Source organism: Podarcis vaucheri (genome assembly GCF_965113315.1).
Source record: "Podarcis vaucheri genome assembly, chromosome: 5".
Classification (NCBI taxonomy): domain Eukaryota; kingdom Metazoa; phylum Chordata; class Lepidosauria; order Squamata; family Lacertidae; genus Podarcis; species Podarcis vaucheri.
The window spans coordinates 86,496,342-86,518,157 of NC_138763.1; the positions used below are offsets into that span (position 1 = coordinate 86,496,342).

Here is a 21,816-nt window from a genome sequence, read left to right on the forward strand (position 1 = left end):
GTAGTTTGTGCACAAAGTGGGAAAATAAAATACGAGCGCCTATTCATTACCCGGTTCATTACACTTTTTAGTGCTTATTAAATCATTGTTAAATGATTTAATTTGTATTTGAAAAAGTAGAGGGTAGAGATTAAAGGGATAAAACGCTGAGCTTTCTGTTTAGGAACTAGCTACAGACTACATGTTAAAGTCTTGAAAATTAATTTGTCTGTCTCTTGTAAGGGTTAGCCTCCATCAGAATCCACATTACACAGTTTGGCTTATTTTTGCTTAATTGGAAAGGCTTTCTCTGGGGAGGACCAGGTCTAGGAAATGGATAAAATAAATCAGCTAATCTGCCAGTTCATTCAAGTTAAGATTCATCTTTCTTTTTCTTTTCTTTTTCAACAGAGGAACAATAACAAAATGTAGAGAAATTAATGCAGCACCTAACCACATAACATCAAAATATTGAGATTAGTATTATATTACACATGCATATTAATAAGATAGAGGGACGCGGGTGGCGCTGTGGGCTAAAGCCTCAACGCCTAGGGCTTGCCGATCGAAAGGTCGGCGGTTCGAATCCCCGCGGCGGGGTGCGCTCCCGCTGTTCGGTCCCAGCGCCTGCCCACCTAGCAGTTCGAAAGCACCTCCGGGTGCAAGTAGATAAATAGGTACCGCTTACCAGCGGGAAGGTAAACGGCGTTCCGTGTGCGGCTCTGGCTCGCCAGAGCAGCGATGTCACGCTGGCCACGTGACCCGGAAGTGTCCCCGGACAGCGCTGGCCCCCGGCCAATAAATGTGAGATGGGCGCACAAACCCCACAGTCTGTCAAGACTGGCCCGTTCGGGCAGGGGTACCTTTACCTTTATTAATAAGATACAACACACACACACACACACACACACACACACACACGTATACATGTGCACGCAGACAACTGTTAGGCTCCATAGCCTGCCCTCTATTAAGACAGAAGCCGGGATTCTTATAATACGTGAGCCAACATAATAATGGACATATTATGTTATGTTAGTCGTATATTATGGGATGGGGAAGCTTATGTTAGCACATAAGCATGAAACAAAACAAGGCAAACATTTTCAGATTTCAGTTGTGCACATCCATTGCTTAATGCTACGTTGTTCTTTACATCTATAGTAATCCAACTCCCATCAGCCCCATCTAGCATGGCCAACAGTCAGGCATTATGGAAGTTGGGCTCCAGCAACACCTGCAGGGCCACAGGATCCCTGTCCTTGACATAACTGTTAGGCACATTTTCATCAGGTGAAATGGGGTTTGAACCAAGAATCTTGCTGGTTGGGCTCCAGTTCCCTACTTCTCACATCGGTGGAGTGACCAGTCAGAGAAGATAGTTTCAGGCAGCTGAAACCAAGCTGCTAAAAATGCAGGCGAGAGTACTCCTCATACGAGGTGATTTTCCCAGAGAACAAATCCCAAGCCACTGCCTCCTATAGAACCCCGCTGTTGGGGAATAATGAGTCTGATCACCAAGGGAGGCCATTCTCCACACCCGTTCCTGGCCTGCTCCTCCTCTTGCTCCTGGTACCACTTCTACAGTCAAGGAGCTGAAGAGCTAATGTAGCCATTGGGCTAGGCTCAGACCAGACTATGGCACCTGACAAAAGAGAATACATCTATTTTTGCAATATATTTCTTCTTGCTAACTGGAAAGCAGTGTCTTCGTTTTGCGTTTACTGTTTTATTTTTTCCTTTCTAATTATAGGTTCTAGAGAAAGCCACCTCCAGTCCAAAGGGTGGAATCATAAGTGGTGGCACACTAACTTGAAAGAAAGTCCCATTGAAATAAATGGAACTTATTTCCATGCAAATATGTTGTCTGTAAAATACAAAGAAGAGTCAAAGCAATATTTATATGTTTGCTCTTTGTCTTTTTTGTTGTTGTTTTTTGTAAGAACCATCTCTGTGTTTAGCAGCAGGATACAAAAAATAACAATATGTATATGTACACCACTCTGAGCTTTTTGAACCAAGCGTAAAATTAGATCAATTGATCAATCAATAGATAGAGAGACTCACCAGTGTGGCTAGTTGGATGTGTCAATCTTGCAAGTAACTCAAGATACTATAGGAGATAATTAAAGAACAAGAGAGATATTATCAGGGCAATGCGATGGAGTCAGATTCTTACAGTCTATTCAGATCGTGTAGTCAAAAATAATCACAGCTGAAGAGAGGTCTAGACAGTAAAAAAAAGGGGGGGACCACACATTATTCCCAAGCCAAAGGATGCAATGGTTCACTGATTATCCAGATTAGATCCAGGTAGTTTGACATTTCCACTGATAGATATAAGGTTTACTGGTCTGCTACTACTGGAGTTTGCCACATGGCACAAATATCCTCTTGCAGTATTAGTACTGAGGGGGCAATCTATGAATTGAACCATACAGAACAATTCCAGCAAAGAACAGTTCTCAAATAAGATTACTTATGCAGGTAATCATCTAACATGAAGCAACTGAAATCTGCATCCTTTTAAGACTCAGCGAGTTCTTTCAGCTTTCTAGGGAGCACTTGGTAATCTGCATAATTTTTTTAGTAGTTTTCATTCTAGATTTTGGATACTGTTCTCTAGACTAGAGTAACACTAAGCAACGTATCACACAGCTTCAAACCCCAAGAAGCATACATCTGAAGGTAGCTATAGAAAGAGTGAGTCACCTTCAGCCTTTGTTTTAAAAGCAACAGGATTACAAGAGAAACATTTGGAATTATGTCCACAAGAGCCAGAGGCTCATCCCATTCACTACAGCTTTGGACAGCACTGTACTCCACCAGAAGTAATAGACTTCTGGGAGTTTTTTTTCTGGATATAGCTTTGCTCCTGGATAAGCAGGTTGTTGTGGTGGTGGCCAAGAGCATCTGATGTCCCAACCACAATCTTTTACAGACAGAGCTGATCTTGCCAGAGTTGTACATACCCTGGCCACTTCAAAATAAGATTACTGCAATGGCTCTATGTGGGGCTGTCCTTGAAATCATGTCCAGGAGCTTCAGCAGGTGCAGGATGCAGTGACAAAGCTACTGACAGGAACCTGACCATGTAACAAGTTGTATCTCAATTGCACTGGCTCCTGGTTCCAGTTCAAAATGATGGTTATCACATTTGAAGCCCTAACAGTTTGGGACTAAGTGATCTGAAGGACCCTTTCCTTCTGCACATAGGAACACAGAAAGCTGCCTTATCAGAGCAATGGTCCATCTAGCAGAGTATTTTATACACTGACTGGCAGGGCTCAAAAGGATTTCAGGCAGGAGTCTCTACCTGGAAATGCTGAAGACTGAACCTAATACCTTCAGCATGGAAAGCAGGTGTTGTACTACTGAGCTTTCTCTTCCTGTACACTGTGATAATCAGAAGTGGCCCTGCTGCTTGCAAAGATGTGCAGGATAGGGGCACAGGACCAGGCCTTCTCTACGGCAGTACATAGGAAATGGAATACAGTACATTGCTCCAGGAACTTTGGCAGGCCTTCCTCGCTGTGTGGATATAGGTGACAAGTGAAAACAGCTTTGTTTAGGCACACATTTTCTCTCTAATGCACTTTCTCGTTTTTGAAGGTTGTCGTCATCTGTGGCTGCTGCCATGTGTGCTGCAGTGGAATTAGTTTTGTGCTTCATTTGATACTGTTCATTTTACTCTTAACGTGATTTGGTGTTTTCATATGCTCTGTTGGCTACTCTGAGAGCCCTTTCTAGGGCTGATGATGCAGGCTATCCATGATCATATAAACAGATAAATAAAACTTCTATAAAAAAGGACTAAGTGCTTCCATTCCAACTTCTGGGATAGTTTCAGAGAATAGCAAAAGTGAGGTGCAGGGTTCATATCTACACATACATTGTTTCCCACATAGAGGTAACCATGCATTCACCATTCAGGGCCCTGGCAGTAACTGTGCTGCAAGGACTGGGGCCCCCATATGAATTGGGCCCCAGGGAATGATGCTTGCATACTCATTTGGGACAAGAAATAAAATACAATGCATATTTAACATAAAATAAATCTGTTGGATTTATTTTTTGTCTCAGGCAACAGATAACACACAGAAAAGCAAGAAATTAAAAGTGCAACCATCAACAATTAATGACACAGTATCCACCAGCATCGCCCCCAGTCTCAAGGACAACTGTACTCCAGCCACTTTCCTCCAGGTAAGGCAAAGGGGTCTCAGTCCTTTCTCCCTAAACAGCAGGAGACAATGGCAGCGTGTCTCAGCTGTTCATACCCACGGACAAGTGGAATGGAAGGGAACAGCTAAATTTCATCATAAGAAGAGGGCTCTGCTAAATCCTTTGCTGTGTTCATAGTGACAAAGAGGGATTCAGGAGCCTTTTGCCTCTGCCATACTTCATATGGGAGTGTGTCCATAGGTACAGCCTTGTTTTGCTGGCCCTTTGGCTCCTGCCCTGTCACAGATATGACACCTAGTAAAATAAGTTGCTGACTAGGGACTGAAAACAATCTCACCGCCTCACATGAAGGTCCCCTACATAACCTACCTCAGTCTGGTTTAGGAAACCTATATTTTCAAATCAATGTTTCCTTTCACTGTATTATTAAGGGCACCTTGGGAAGCCTTTGGGAAAAGGGGCAAGTGCGTTCCCCTTTGTTTTCTCCAAGCAAGCTCTTCCAGCTCTACTCTTAACAGATGGTAGCCTACCAGAATTTCCCCCCTTTCCTGCCTGTGATGTTAAGTATGATTTACAGGCCTGAGTTATTATTTATCATTATTCATTTCCTGTCACCAGTGCATTGAAGGTTAATAGAAATGCCAGCATGCTCACTGATTTACTTAGTAAAATATTTGTTCCAAGGTTTTAGGTCAGATGATTGGTGTCTGAGAGAGCTTCAGGTTTATGCATTATGAAAAGCAAGCTGACTTGACCTTGAGCCACCAATACTGGCACTATATATTACTTTAGCAGAGTGACCTTCAGAGACCCAAGACACTCGAGATGTATTCAACACATGCTTTTTCCATCCATATTGCTGCCAGCATTGTATACATAAGCAGCTTAACTTATGCCATGAAAGCCAATACTGGCTTTCCCACCTAATGAATCTGAGCAGGGCGATTTAAAATAAAAATAAATAAATACAGCAATCTTGCTTCTGGGTCTACAAACCGTCTTAGAATTCTAGAACCCCCACATGCACGGAACGTCAGCAAATGCTTTAGACTAATTGAGACTCATTTATCAAGTAAGAATGATCTATGTAGCAGATTGGGAGAGGAGGGGTCTTACTCAAAAACTCACTTTGCACAGCTGTAAATCATATCTAATGTCAATGGGGAAAGTAAGAGGACAACTGAGGATGTAAGTTGATCTTTAAAGAAAGCTTCTCACCTCAGCTGGGTGTTCAAAGCTAAAATTTCCACTACCTATTTATCACTGTAACTCTTACAAACTGCCCCCAATCTCTTGGAGGCAAATATGCAGACAGCCCACTAAGCGATGCACCTCACCAAAAGAAGTTACCCAAATTATTATTTTTATTTATTTATACAAGCAATTGTATACCACTTTTCATCAAGGAAAATGATCACCAAAGGGCTTCCAAAAACCCAACAATAATAAATAATGTCAATATAAATGATACATTTTGAACAGGTGCAATAGAAATTATGAAATGGAATAAAACACCAAATAATATAAGAATACCATAAAACCTACAGAATAGGGCAGCATCAAAGCTTTAAAATCCATAAATAACAGCCAACTAGATCTACCATAGGTCTATGTGGATAAAAACTTCTTTAGGTAGTGACAAAGGCTCATCCATGCCACTAGGGGAAGTTCCATTAAATGGGGTGCCACCACCGAGAAGGCCCCATCTTGGGTTCTCATACAGTGAAAAACATTTGCTGGGAGTGCTGATATAATAGCCCAGACAGGTTGGTATTTGCAGATGTGTGCTCTCAGATATTCAGATCCCAAGTGATTCAGGCTTTATACATCACCATAAGAACCTTAACTTGGGACTGGTAATATATGGGCAGGTAATGCAGATTCCACAAAACTAGTGTTATGTGACTATTCACTGAGGTGTCAGTATTCAGCTCTAGCTGCAGTATACTGGCTATTTTCAAGGGCAGCCCCATACAGAGTGTATTACAGTAGTCAGGATGAGAGGTTAGTGGAGAATCAAAACTGTGGCCAGGCTATCCCAGAAAAGGCCAAAGCTGACAAAGCAGACTTAGCTAGAAAAAGGTGCTGCTAGGCACAGAGGCCACCTGGCTCCCTAACGACAAACACAGATCAAGGAGAATAATCAGGCTACGCACATGGTACTTTAGGAGGCACATGACTCCATCCACAACAGGTTGAATAGTGTGTTTCCTGATGCAAGAACCACCCATCAACAGTGTTTCCATCTTACTGGGATTCGGCTTCAGCTTACTGGCCCCCACCTTGCCCACCTCCAGGTTCTGATTCAGCACCAACAAAGCTACATCTGGTTCTGATGTAATGGACATACAGAATTGGGTGACATCAGCATACTGATGAGACCAAGCTCCACACCCCAAACTTCAATCAATCAATTTCTTTATTCGACCGATAGTCAGAGTTAAAACATTACACAATAATTAAAAACTATAACATCATAGGGGGTACATAAGTAAGGTAGGGACACAGTACTAGACCTCTCACAGATAACCCACGTCAAAGCATTCAGTTATACGTTTCCGACACTTGAGTGCCAGGAAAAGAAATTTAGCCACTGACAAGGTTGTTTTCCCAGAAGACTTATTTAGCAGATATGCTGTCTGCATTCCTCTTTGTCGGGAACTGAGCTGGGGTAAGTATGGAGTTATAAGATACTGTCTTAAATCGTTGTAGAAGGGACAGCTCAATAAAATGTGCTCTGTGGATTCTACCTCACCCAATGCACAGTGGCATAATCTCTGGTCATACGGGACTCCTCCATATCTTCCCTTCAGGACCGCCGAGTCAAGAACATTCAGCCTAGCCGCAGTAAATAGTCTGCGGTATTCCACGTAGTGGATATCCGCCAGGTAGCGAGCTGGAGCAGCCCGATACAACTGCTCCCCCAGAAACAACCCAGGTTTCACACGGGCTATGTCCTCCTGTCTGGCAATATCCCTTAATCTTTGCGCGATCACCGCCTTTGCGTGGCTATACGTCATGGACTCTATATAAAGGGAGGACAACCCGCACTTCTGCACTTCCTCCACTATCTCCTCTTCCCATGGAGATTTAAAGTTATCCCTCAGAATCAAGGGGGCCAAACCCACCGGTCTGAAACAGAGCTTGAGCCATAGCCATAACTTCGCTTTCAGGGCCACATACCTAAAGGCTTGGCAACCGGTTTCCAGTCTCATGATCGCGCCTGCCACGGAGGGGGGGATCCTGAGTATGGCCCTGAGGAATTGGGTTTGGATAGATTCCAATTTTTCAAAGTCCCTACGTGAGCCCAAGGCAATGCCCACCAGCAGAAGAGGGAGGACTTTCATTTTAAAGAGACGTAAGGCTACTTTGACAGTTTGTGCCTGTTTCTTGGAGTACAGGGTTCTAATCACCAGGGCTGCTTTGGATGCGTTTGAGGCTATGTATTCTCTGTGCGCCAGGAAGGACCTATTTGATCTTACAACCTGACCCAGGTACTTGAAGCAACTGACCTACTCTAAAGGAATACCATTGATTGACCATAAATTAGGTTTTGGTCGAGCAGCAAAGACCATTATTTTGGTCTTGGCATAATTTAATTGGAGCTCGTGTTGGGTCTCATATTCATGAAGAGCTCGAAGCATCCTCCTTAATCCGATGGGGGAGGTAGCTAATAGGGCGGCATCATCCGCATACAGTAGGACATTTAAGGCTCGTCCTGCCAGTTTTGGTGGATGGAAATCAGCATTTGCCATATGCACCACTAGCGAATTAATATAGAAATTAAACAGAGCAGGGGCAAGCAAACAGCCCTGTCTTACCCCCCTAGTGGTGGCAACCGGATTGGAGACTAGCCCCTTACTATCTATCCTAATCCTCAAGAGGGTATTTGTATGCAAATTAATAATCAGCAAGAGAAGGCGGCGGTCGATAGATGTCGCTGCCAATTTTGTCCATAGCTGGTTCCTGGGAATTAGATCAAAGGCCTGCTTAAAGTCTATAAAGGCGACGTGGAGGGCTTTTAGGCCATTGCCAGCGTACTTGGTGGCCAAGTGATTTAGGATTAAGATTTGGTCTGTTGTTGATCTTCCAGGGCGGAAACCCGCCTGTTCCTCTGCGATGATATTGTTGCTTTCCATCCAGGTCGTTAATTTGTTAAGTAGAAATCTTGAATAGATCTTCCCGATAACATTTAGCAGGCTAATTGGTCTAAAATTGGCCGGGTCTGTGCGCGGCCCTTTCTTGTGAATTAACACAATCAGTGCAGAGTTCCAGCTTGGAGGAAATTGTGCTGTTTTGTTTATATAAGTAAAAAGAGCTGCTAGAGGTGGACACCACCAATCCTTATTGGCTTTAATAACATCTATGGAAATGAGATCGTCTCCGGGTGCCTTGCCCGCCTCAAATTGGCCTATAAGTGTATCCACTTCAGAGCAGGTAACAGGATACCACTCTGGCAAGGGGGCCAAATCTAACCTTCCTCCGCTGGGTGCGTGAGCTGCATATAAATCGGAGAAGAAGCTTTCCCAGGTGTCAGCTGAAATTTGGGGTTCTATCCTTGACAACGGTCTACCCAGGTATTTGGAAATTTGGTGCCAAAAGGAGGAGGGATTTCTATTTTCTGCAGCTTTTAGAAGGTTCTTCCAATCATTTCTTTCTGCCGCAAGCTTCTTTTCCTTTAATAGTGCTTTATACCTTCTCTTGAGGTTCATAAGGTGACTGCTAGGTGCGGGGTCATTTGATGCCCTATATGCCAAGAATTCGTTATATAGGTTGTTCTTGAAGTGCCTACATTCCTCGTCAAACCACTTTTTATGAGAGAAATGGTTACTATTCATTGCCGGGGTCTTAGCCAACGAGGGTTTTAGCAGTTCTACTAAATTATCATATATTGGCAGTGGCTCAACTGCCTGGATAAGGGAGTCCCTTGTCTCTTGCAATTGGTCAGACCAAAGGAGTTCATTAATCCGTTGAGCCATATTGTCGGTCCATTTTAAGGCAGTGGGCCTCATCTGAAGCTGGTTATTTGTAATAGGCACACAGGAATAGGTAGCCAATTCTCCATCCAGGATCAGAGAAAGTTCTAATGGAAAATGGTCACTTTCCAGCCTCGTTACTACCCTAAAGTTGGAAATTTTGGGAATTAGGTCTACTGATGTCCAAATAAAGTCTATGGTAGAGGCTCGGGAGCCTGACCAGAAAGTAAATTCGGCAGGGTAATCAGAACTGAGAGCTCCGTTTAAAAGGTGAAAATTAAGAGCCATCAAAGTTTGTCTGCATTTAAAACCTGCGTATGTAGCAACACTGTCTTTAAAATTCCTGGGTAAAAGGTCTGAGGTTAAAATGGGTAGTGAGGGATATTTCTTATATTTAGCAAATAATGATTTATCAGAGTGAGACAATCGGCCATTGAAATCTCCTGCAACTAGGAAGGTGGCTTCAGGATATTTCTCTAGGAGAGTTTCAAGAGTCTGTTGAATTTCCCTCCATCTTTGGTCCACCAGGTTTTTCTTATAGATTGGGTGCAAATAAACATTAATCACCACGAACACTTCCTCCGCTGTTTGTAGCTTTACACCCAGCATGGATGACAACTGGATGTCGATTTGTTCCACCTGCAGGTTTAAGGCCAAAGAAACTAGGGTAGCCAACCCACCTTGTGGTATGCCAGGTGATAGTAAATTCTGTTGTGCATTCAGGTAGAAGCCCTTATACCCTGATAGGGAGAAGCCCTCACAAGCCCAGGTCTCTTGCAGCAAAAGAATACGACTGCCTTTTATGTAGGTGACAAAGGATGGATCCATCAGCTTAGGTTTAATGCCAGCTACATTCCAGGATAAGAAAGTAAGTGATCTCCTGGTCATCCCTTCGAGTCATGCTGGGCCTTGCGGAACCAGCACGGCAGAATCCGCCTGGGAATGCATGCGGCGAGGGGGGACAATAGGCTGGAAGAAGGAAGTAATTGTAGCTTGCTTACCAGGCAATTTCCGAGCACCACTTACCGCAGCAGCAGTCATGGATTGAGGCTTAATTATTGGTAGCTGCAGGGATGGATTCTGGTGCACGGGAGTATCACTTAACAACAGGTCCATAGATTCTACATTTAAAGTATGCTCTAAGATTGAGGTGGGTGGGCCTTTTGGATCTGCGGATGCTGTAGGGAACATGCAGTGTAAGGCAGGTGGAAGGCATCCTTTTCGGTTTGCCTCCAAAAGAGCATCCAGTCTTGCCACAGCTTCCGAGTTTGACCAGAGGGTTGTCGAATCTTCCACTGTATCCTGCCCGGGCTTGACATCCCGAGGCCGTGTACAGCCAGGTTGCAGATCAAAGGTCGTTAAAGCAGGTACCACTTGGGCTTGTGTAGACTGATCTACAATTGGTGAGGAATTCATCTTATTTACATGAGCATGATCTTCTGAGTTACGGAGACAGAGTAACAACTCGTCCAATCTGTCCATTATCTCTGCTCGCTCCCGTTTTGGCAATTGGGGGAAGGATAGAAGTAACTCACGCTCCGTAGAATTCTCCAGATGTATAGCCTTTGTCAGTGGAGGCAGGGGGGCGTCAATCCAGCTGATTAGATCTGCAGCCAGGGGAGTTGGGGTCGTGGCAATTGGCGGACCCTCAGACTTATCTGCTTTCTTTTTGAACAAGCAGTTTGGTAAGAGGGGGCAGATCTTGGTATTGGTAAAGACTCTTGTAGCAAGGATTCCATAGTTAATTAGAAGGCTTCTTGAGGACATAATAAGTGCAGGGAGCTTTTTGGTTTTAAAGGAGAGCAGCACTCTCTGCCTCTGAGGTCTGCTGCTAATATGATCAATATGCTTCAGGTCAATAGAGCTAGGGGTTACCCTCAGAAGCTCCGCTAGGTGTCTCCTTATATCACTCTTATAGTGCCAGTTTATCACCTTGCCTCTAAAGGGGCAAACCGTTAGGCAGATTTTGGTAGCTTGCAGCAGCAGTTTGTGAGGAGGTGCAGAGTGTTGTTCCTTCTTATTTTGCTCACCTTGCTCACTTTTCTGATTGCCAGCAGCTTGAGGACTTATACAGGAGGTATGAGGTAAAGCGGGTGCTCTGGGCATTTGTAAGGGCTTCATCTCAGGTGGTACATCAGGGGAACTGTCTTTACCTGTTAGGGATACAAGCGAGATAATCTTCTCCAAGGATCCTCGGATGTCTTTTATGTATTTAAAGATGTAGTCCACTGTTCTAGCAACCAGGTCTAAAGTAGTCGAGTGTTCAAATAGTACCTCGTCAATGCAGCTTTCACGGGCTCTAGTGCAAACATTCGAGTGGATGCCAGTATTATTATTGCTTGAAGGTTTAGTAGGCAGGTTATCAAAAGGTTCTTTCACACTGGTTTCCTCGTCATTAATCTCTGCTAGGAGTGTGAAAGAGTTTGAAACCGGGATATTAAAAATATCCTTTGTACTTTCAGATTCACTAATTTTTGTTTGTTTAGCAAGAGGCAGGCATCTCAGTTCCTCTGTGTCGTCTATATCTCTGGAATCTCTGGTACGTTTCCCAGTTCCTCTCCCACAAGCAGGGCTGTATAGTTGCTTAGTCATTTCTCTCTTCATGCAACCGCCCCAGTTTCAAGGTTAATGGTTGTCTCCCCGATAGAAAAAGGTGTCCTCCTACTTACTAATTTAAAACTAAAACTAAAAACTAAAAACTAAAGTTAAAAGTTAAAAGGTTTCTATACTCATTAAAACAATGTTAAAAGATAAAACAGGGAGCTCACACTCACGCTGACTAAGTGCCGTTCGCCATCTTGGACAACTCCCCACACCCCAAACTTTATGATGACTGCACCCAGCAGCTTCAGTAGGAGCAAGATGGAACCCTGCAAATCAATCAGCACTGGGCTGTGGAGAAATCAACCAGTGCTACTCTCTGGAGATAGCTCTGCATAAAAAAGGAACTTTGTGGCTCCTACCACCATTTCACAATGGGCAACCCCAGTAGACTGTCTTTGTTGAGAACCTCTCTCAAGTCACCATGTCAGCAGAGCAGGCCAGAACCTTGTTTGAACAGAGAGTATATCCTAGAACATGACCCCAGAATCCTGTGCAAGCCATAGAGTTCTGTGGTAGACAATGAGGCGGTCAACTTGACATACATGGGGGTGGGCAGAGAGGGAACATTTGGGAACATGTACATATATAGATTGCTGTGATAAAGTGCATGTTCCAGTCTGGATGAGAAAATCTGCCTGTATACTCCTAAAAATGAAGGCCCTGGCTGATTTAGAATCATAACAATGTGATCCCAGACAAATTTCCCCATCCTGTGCTTAAGAACTCTGAAACAAAGAGAAGTCTTTCTCAAAGAGTGTTCTGATTTTCCCCATCACATTGCTGTAAGAAGCCTCACCATCCAATCTTCTCCCACCTCTCGCCTTTCGAAGCTTTCAACGCACAGTGTCCCACTCAGTCTGTGGCCTGGCAATCTGAATGTATTGCCTGCATACCTGTATGACTGCGGCCATGTTTCTTTGCTATTCTGAGCTTCTCAGGAACCCATCACCAATAAATATAAGAAAGCTATCTACGTGACTGTTGTGTACTCATGTGTTGTGATATTAAACAGGCCAGATGCAGCTAAAGGTAAAGGTAAAGGAACCCCTGACCATTAGGTCCAGTTGTGGCCGACTCTGGTGTTGCGGCGCTCATCTCGCTTTATTGGCTGAGGGAGCCAGCGTACAGCTTCCGGGTCATGTGGCCAGCATGACTAAGCCGCTTCTGGCAAACCAGAGCAGCGCACGGAAACGCCGTTTACTTTCCCACCGGGGCGGTACCTATTTATCTACTTGCACTTTGACGTGCTTTCAAACTGCTAGGTTGGCAGGAGCAGGGACCGAGCAACGGGAGCTCACCCCATCACAGGGATTTGAACCACCGACCTTCTGATTGGCAAGGTTTAACCCACAGCGCCACCTGCGTCCCTAGCACCCTACAAAAACAACAGCAACAACAACTAGTGCCCTTAGATGATGTTGTGCACTCCCAGCTGCCTCAAAGGACACATTCAGCATGTCTAATTGAGACTGCATGATGTGGATCGACACAAGAGATGTGCAGCCCCTATCTGTATCCACTGCAGGAGTGGAAGCCAACTTCTATGCATGGAATCCCCCCCAAACACACACACACACACACACACACACACACACACACACACTCACACTCTTGCTGGATTAAGGCAATAAAACACAGCAGAATGAATGCACACATTGCTTGCAAGATTAAAATATTCATTTGGTAATTCAAATTCAAATTCAACTGTCATAAATCAGTGAAATCAACCGAATTTGAAAGTACCTGCAGCCCTTGCCTCGGGCTTTAACACTAATGCTAAAAAAAGCTCAAACCAGTCCTGAATCACATGAATAGCTGGGGTGGCTAGGAAATAACCAGCTTAACTGAACAGGGCCTGCAATGAGGCACTGGTGAATTAGGAAGTTCCCAATGAGTCAAATAACCCAAACGTGTGTGTGTGTGTGTGTGTGTGTGTGTGTGTGTATATAGAGTTAACAGACCAGTAACATCCTAGTGACAACTGCAACAATAATAGAATCATAGTTAGAAGCAACCATGAGGGTCATCTAGTCCAGCCTCCTGCAATGCAGAAATATTTTGCCCAACGTGGGGCTCAAACCCATGACCCTGAGGTTAAGAGTCTTGTGCTCTACTGACTGAGCTACAACAACTTAAGAGTGCTTGTCCCAAGACTATGGTAACTTCAACTGGGGAACTCCTCACCCAAATCACTCCAGCATCTCAAGGCTTCCATGAAAGCAAAGGAAATCAGAATCTACTTGAAAATGTGATTTGCAGAGCCCTTTAATTTTTCAGAAACAATACAATTTACTCCTTCAAAAGGGTTAAAAAAAATTCTGTCTCCAATTAAGGTAAAAGCACCTGCTCACTTATTCTCCTCCCCTTCATCCTTATACACAAGCCTTCCTGGAGAGATGAGATTTATTCACCCGGATTTGACAGCCTTTTCTTATTTATTTATACTAAGAGATAAATCAAACCTAGGCCACTCTGTCCAAGAATAAGTTATTCATTATCTGCCTAGTAAGTATGTTCGCGGATCAGATGTGGTAAAGGTATGTCAGTTAGAAAGTGCATTGTTCAGGCATGATTTACAACCACAGAAGTTATGACTTTTCATTGGTGATTACTCACTATGTTCTTATTGTTTTTTATGTATTTGATCACAACTGACTTTGGGGTTTTGTTAAATGGAGAGGGAGAGAGAAAGGAAGAATACTAGATGGTAATTGTTGGATGATGAAATGAAGAAGGAAACTCATATTTTTCTATGCAGGAGGAACAAATGCGGTCATTTGGAATCTGTCAAGGAAGAGGTGTTGTCTTCAGATATCTACGAAAAATTGCTGAAAGGTAGCTTGGAGAGTGCGTAGAATTACAACATTCTACTGAAAATAATTTGAAATAAAATAGCAAACATGATTTTGGGATTTATTTATTTTTAAAGTAAGCCTAAGGTGATTTTTCCAAAAGCAGGATGGATCCGGAGAAAGCACCCCAAAGGGAGAACAAGGCACCCAAGCCTTTTAAATGATAATATACCACAAACCCCGAATCACAGCGTGATCAAGTAGAAATAATCTTAAACCCCACAAGCCTCAATTGCCTAGGTAAGCCCTGAAAAATGGTGCCAACCAACCACAGCACTGAAGAAACACGGAAAAATTAATCAACAGGCTCAGGAGAAGTCTCTGGGTCTCCTCAGGGCTCATCCTTCTCTCAAAAGCAATGTAGGTTTTGGTGCCCTGAAGCTCACTAAATCTAAAACCAGTGAAGAGCCCAGCAGTGCAATCCTACCTTTGTCTATTCAGAGGTGAGATCTGCTGAGTTTAATGGGACTCACTCCCAGGTAAAAATAATTCCCAATACAGAAGGACCACCAACCTGTTACCCATGAGTGCTGGGTTGGTGATCCCTGTGATTCCCCTGCTTATAATCCAAGAGTGGTACAGTGCCTTGAGGGTGTATAAATTTTGTGAAATAAATAACAGCGCCAGAAGGATTTTTACATGATTTTGCTATGCATGCACACATATTTTACTTGTATGCCGCCTTTCCATAGTTCAAGCCGTGTGCAAGGCGGCTTACAACATGGGGGGAAAAATATATGTAGCTTCAACATAACAAAAGTAGCCATAAACAATAAATAAAACATTAAGAAATACACAACCAAACTGAACAAATTCCACATAAATCACAAGATCTAAAATGAAGGTGCAAAAAAACCAAAAAACCCAAAGCAACAACCCCCAGCAAACAAGACTGCAGCCCAAGAGTCTGTTCCGCAGCGTCAGCTGTTGTAGCTGCAGTCAGTCAAAGTCCCACCCTCCCAAGCCAGGTGAATTAAGACCTGCAAGGCAGGGAGTAGGTATTCCAGGCCTCATAGTGAAGCGCTGGCAGGAATCACGAGCAGGGATGGTGCTGTCGTGTTCATATCCCAGAGGTACCCAATTTGCTAAGAATATTAATTATTCTCATCGACAATAATGTGGCTTCTAGGTCAACACACCCAGCAAAAATTGCCTTTCCATTTATTCTTCACCAGCAGTCATCATCACATATCCCTTCAGTGACTAGACAAACTTCCATTCCTTATAGAAACAAATAGCTTTTATTACTACACGGGGAGATAAGCAAAATTTGGCTAATTGTTCCAAACTGACATTGAATTTGTATGCCGCATTTCAGTTCCACTTAGGCTGGCTGGCTTGCCAGGTATTCACAGCAATTTCAGCCACTAAAGTAACATTAAAATGTGCAGAGTTTACAAGAAGAAAAAGTAAGTAAATTGGGGGAATATATAGACAGCAAAACAGAATTTTTAAGCTCTCCTATTTACTAAATCCATAATATGTGACAGCTGCTGTGAAGCTAAATGCATGTCAGACTGATTGTAGGAGACACTCCTTGGCAGATAAAACAATATTCCCATCTCTAATAAAGGCAGTGAGAGAAGCAGCCTAGATTGGTCTAGGCCTGTTGCTGCTGCAATCCCCACCCCCCGACACACACACACCCCAACCTCCTCTATGCTGTTGTTAACTTACTATATCCCTGGAAGTGAAACTTAAAAGCCGCTACGCTAAGTTGTGCACGAATACTCAAAAGAAGTTGGTTCTGGCCTATGAAAGGTGCCCTAAAACTTTTCTGCAACAGATCCAACACAGCTTACCCTCTGGAATAAATTTTCAAAAGAGAAACTCCCAGGACATGCCAAATTTGATCCACTATATAGAGAACTTTTTAAAAAACAACCTAAGACTCCCCCAAAGCATATCCAGTACCAGGGCTACCTTTTAAACAGTATTTCATCTGGTACAAAATGCAGTGGTCATATTACAGGGTGAGGTTCAATTTAGAACTGATATAATTTATGTTTTTAAACAGCAGTGCTGGTTGCCAGTTTGTGGGACTCATTCCAGGTGTCCTTGGTAAGGCATTAGTGTTTCACGCCCTGAATGACTGAGGACCTAGATAAATGAAAGACTACCTTCTTCCCGCCAGACCCTCTTAGGTGCTAAACAGAGGGATTCTTCTTGCTAATTCCACTGCCATCTGAGAATTGGTCTCATCTACCCATTTCCTCCCAAGGTAAAGGGAAGTGACCTTGCTAAGCCTGGCAGGAGAGCTTACTCCACGGGTCCTCAAACTTTTTAAACCGGAGGCTGGTTCACTGTCCCTCAGACACTGTTGGGGGCCGGACTATATTTTGAAAAAAATATGAACCAATTCCTATGCAACGCAGCGCAGAGTTTCACTGGCAGAGTCGCCGCCACTTGAGGAGCTTGTTCCCATTCAGAGCCTCAGTCAGTCCCCGCTTGCTGAGGTAAACCCTGCGCGGCGTTTCTGTTGGAAAGAATGCTCATGCACGTTCTTTTCAATGGAAACTCCTCGCTGTGCCGGATTTACCTCAGCTGCGGAAGCCTCGCCGCCCACTAAGGTCAGTCCCCGCCCACTGAGGTAAACCTGGCATGGTGTTTCGGCCGGTGGGCCAGATCTACAAGCCTAGTGGGCCAGATCTGGCCTGGAGGCCGTAGTTTGAGGACCCCTGGCTTACTCTATAGCATTAACGCAGGGGTCGGCAACCTAAGGCCCATGGGCCACAAGCAGCCTACGGGGGTCGTTTAACTGGCCCATGAGCCACCCCCGAACCTAGCCGCCCGCTCGGCGAATCCCTGCGCACTGTGCTAAACCGGTGCAGCGCGGCACGAGGACTCACTTCCGCGGCGCCAGAAATTGCGGGCGCGCGATCTGGCCCATGGAAGGATCTCCACTGGAGTGAACCGGTCCAGGCGAGGCAAACCTTGCCGACCCCCGCATTAACCCCTTCATGCATTCATTAAACTTAAGCACACTGGTTGTATGAAGCTGGTTATCCTACAGCCCTGGATCAAACAAACTCAAAAAGCTCTTCGGCAGGAGGAAGAAAAGGAAGGCTCATAGCTCAGTGATAGAGCATCTGCTCTGGATGCAGAAGTCCCATGTTCAAGCCCCAGCATCTCCAGGTAGGACTGGGAGAGAACTTTGTCTGAAATCCTGGAGAGCAGCTGCCATTCAGTGCAAACAACTATCTGACCAACTATCTGAGTCACTATAAGGCATCTTTCTATGTTCCTATGGGGGGGGGGGAATAAAGGAAATCACAAGACCAGAGACTTATGGGGACCCAACATTCCAGCCATTCTAGAAAATAACTAGAGAACATTCTTCCATGGATTACCAAAATTGGAATCCTCTCCAGAAATTCTAGTCCAGCCTAATCAACACCAAGGAACACCTGCCTTCTGATGTTCATAGATGCTACAATAAATCCCTTTGACTCCTGGCATTATGCCTTCATACGTTCACATTGCCCAGAGGTATTGTACCCAGAGGCAGGGGGCTAAACTGACCTACAATGGCTATCCAGGAAAGAGAATGCTTAAATGTGATGGTGTCATGCTGTATCTGTAGAAAGTAAGCATGCTTTCTCTTTTTTAAAATATGAACTAGGAATATGGTGTTTTCAGCATATCCATATAAGTGGGCCTCAAAGCCTCCACTCTTCAGAGCCTGTGCTTTATTTGCAAAAGAATTCCCACTCCTCAAACCGCCTGACAGAGCAATGGTCTGTATTATAAAATAAAAAATATGGAAACACTTTGCTCCTTTGCAAGCTTGATTAAAGCAGTTGTGCCTCTTGCTGCAGCCAGAGACAAGGCGCAGACACGGCAGACATGGTTTTGCATTTGAAAATATGGTCATTTTAAGCGTTTAAAGCATTTGCCGGTTTGGCCAAATGATCCTGCCTCCTCTGCAACCATCTACTGTAATTATCAGTCATGGCAGTGACACCTCCTGCTACAGAGAGGGGCTGATCAGGTTACAGGGTCTTTCTCTGCTTCAGAACCCAACAGCCAAAACAGAGTGCAATGCCAGCAGATGTTTCCAGTTTGAAAACAGTGGGAACTTCATGAACTGTTTCCCCCAACCTCCCAGGAGTAAATGCCACCATGGCTGTGAAACTGGAAACATTTGTCAGGCTCTAGGAAGCAAAAGGTTGTGAAAGGACGCTGCAGTAATTTGCTGCTTCCACAATGCTTTTTTATTGACTAAAAAAAAAAAAAAGCCAACACCAGCTATATCCATACAAAACAGGTGGAGGATGAGGCCTGTGTCAGAGGCAGCCTCCACCATCCAATTGTTTGATATATTGCAGGAATGAGTAGGGGTGGGTAGTGATGTTACTGCTATCCTCCCACCAGCTGCCTTGCTAGATGCCATGGACACTGTTCTGTAGGATGACTCTCCCAAAGATGCTGAAGGGACATGAGCTGGTGCAGGCAGCCGGCGACGCAATTGGGTACAGGACTCAACGCAAGGGCCAGTCTGCTCATACCAGTGCACATACTGCTGCAACTGTGAGTCCCTCTGCCTGTGGTACCGGTGTAGAGCACTGGTGGCCAACCTGAAGCGTCCTCCCTTGTCATTTGTTGTGCCTGATCTTTGCACCAGGCCTCAACTCATGTGGCCTAGGGATGAACAGACATACCCCAGCCTGCTCCAACATTCATTTGCATTTTCATCTGGTACTTTCCATTTTGCTGCAATTCATTTATTTTGCAGAAGCCTTTCTTTCATTCCATTGTCCGCTGATTCAGAAATATATGCAATTTCATACATCTGTTGTAACGCATGATAGAGGGATGCATTTCTCATCCACTGATAGATATTTACAAATCAGTTGCCTCCTTGTATGTTCCCCTTCAAAGTTGATGAATTTCCAGAGGAGTACCTCTCTTAGTATTTTGCAGCAAAAGTAAAGAGCCTGGCAGCGCCTTAAAGACAAAGTTAATGAAGTGGCTAATAGGCCATCAAAAAGCTATCTATTCTAACCATGTCTCTGAGAAGTAAATTCCACTGAATTCAACTGGGGTTACTCCCAGGTAAATGGGACTAGGATTGAAGTCTCACTATCTGGATTTTACAGTGTGGTATAAACTTAACCCTGCCTCTTTTCCCTCATTCAGGCATCAAGGAAGGATAGGTTCGCACCCTGCTGGTATTTTGCTGTGTGTGTCCTGGACTGTAAGAATTCCTGTGGGCATATTAAACATTGTGCACTTACACAAGCCCTTTCTGTAGTGCATGATTTTATTCCATAAATGTGTATTTTCTTCAGAAAATGACCGTATGTGTGCATCTCCTGAAACATAATGTTCAAGCTAATTTGTTTTCAATGTTTGTAGTAAACACGATTTGTATCTGACTGCTTCAAATCCTCAGACTTTTAACTGAGGAACACAAATAAAGTCAACAGATGACAAAAGAAACTAATATACTTCTTTCCGTGACAAAGAACAAGAATAAATGATGCATTTCATTGGTTTTTAAAATTCATAGCGGGAAGCAGGTAAAGGCTACAACCATAACTCCACTTACATGGAAGTAATTCAGTGAGACTTACTTCTGAGTAGACATGGTTAGGATTGCAGCCTTGGTGACTATAGGCCGTGTATGTATGTGACAAAGTCAGCATGCAGTATTTCAGAAAAAAAGAAAACCTGCAAGACCCATGTCAGGACAGTGACAATTGTACATCAATGAATATGTAAATAACGTAAATTGCTATGCAATTTACGTATCTATTATGTATAACGTGTACATGATTTTTTTTTAATAAAAAAAAACAGTTGTAGAGAACCAAGATGAAAATCATTCTTAACAAGAGACTGTTACATGATGGGAGTTGAACAGGTGGACAGAAGGAAATTTCCTTTGTCATTCCTAGTGTGGCTCCACCTTCCCATCACTTGCCGGCTCCTTGCTATGTCTATGTGTGATCATGGGGTGCTCAGTTTGGGGTGTTTTTGCTGCTGTGAAAGCTTTCCCTGCCTGTTTGGGCTGTGTACTCTTTTTCATCATGACAATAAATGGTCATTGTTCTCTCTGGTTCTGTGTCTTGGTGTGTATATGTGTGTGAGAGTGGGGGTACAGAGATGGGGTGCAGAGACCCTAAGGGCCTGGGTGGTAATGAGGGTGCATGCTGATGATTAATACTGATTTATCAATACCTTCTAGGCCACCATCTCAAGACAATTTGGGTGGTGTGGGATATAGCCATGCATGCTGCATCCAAATTTCCTATGGATACCATGGGTATGCCTACACTCTTTCTGCTGCAATTGCTTTCCTTTTCCCAAAACACCAAACCCCTCATTGCCGAAGGAGGCTAGAGTGCAGCAAACTCAGCACAAGTGGATTACCGGTGTATCTTCCCCCTAGAAGACTTCCTCATTTTGAATTGTTCTATATTAATTAATTAACAACATTGAATTTTGGCCAAAAATATCATTTAGTTGTAAATAGCTAGGTTTCTTTCAGGGGTGGGGTGCTTGTAGAGGACTGAGGAACTAAACTATATGTTGCCAACTAAGCAAATGACCTGTAAACCAGGAGACCCCACCACCACCACTTCAACCCCTGGCAAAACTGATCCTGATCAGACTCTCCCCAATTGTCAGGATTCTCAGATCATGATATATTAAGCACTTCAGTTCAAACATTCTGAACTGCTGTCGCTGTTGTCACTTTAAAGTACGACGCTGATCCCAGCCACAACTTCTCAAAATGCACATCAGGACAAAACTACAAACGGGCCTGGCTGTTCTCCCAAACCTCATTTTAAAGTTCTCTCTTTTAAAAGTGCAGTCAGCCCAACAAAAATACGCCATCCTTCATATTGTTTTCTCCGTCATAGGCAGGAGATACTAGAAAGGGTTACAAGACCATTGTTAAGCTTGTAGTAAATTGTGTTTGCGGCACAGAGGGAATAGCTTGGCTCACATTCTCCGGTTGCAACTGTAGTGGAGAAGGAGGAGGCCAACAAAAATCGATAGGTTCAGTGTAAGCAAAGTCAGAACAACCTTTAAAATAATAAGACAAATCAATTTATTTCACAAATGTCTTCATTTCCAAATGCCATTGTTTTGGTGTTCTCCGCTGTCATTGCTCATGACATTTGAGAAAACTGGGCTCTTAATCATTTCGGTGCAGAGGGAGTTATCATGTAAACAGCCAGGCTCAAAGATTATGTGCTCACCCAAAGATA

At 43.8% G+C, this 21,816-nt stretch overlaps 1 long non-coding RNA gene across 2 annotated transcripts in view; it reads right to left on the reverse strand.

Annotated features, from left to right (window-relative positions):
• LOC309533622 overlaps window positions 1–21,816 on the reverse strand; it is a 230,041-nt gene that overhangs the window by 187,456 nt on the left and 20,769 nt on the right. For both annotated transcript variants that reach the window (XR_014220330.1, XR_014220331.1), the window contains exon 2: window positions 2,047–2,092. This is a non-coding gene — a long non-coding RNA (uncharacterized lncRNA). The remainder of the gene's footprint in view (window positions 1–2,046; window positions 2,093–21,816) is intronic.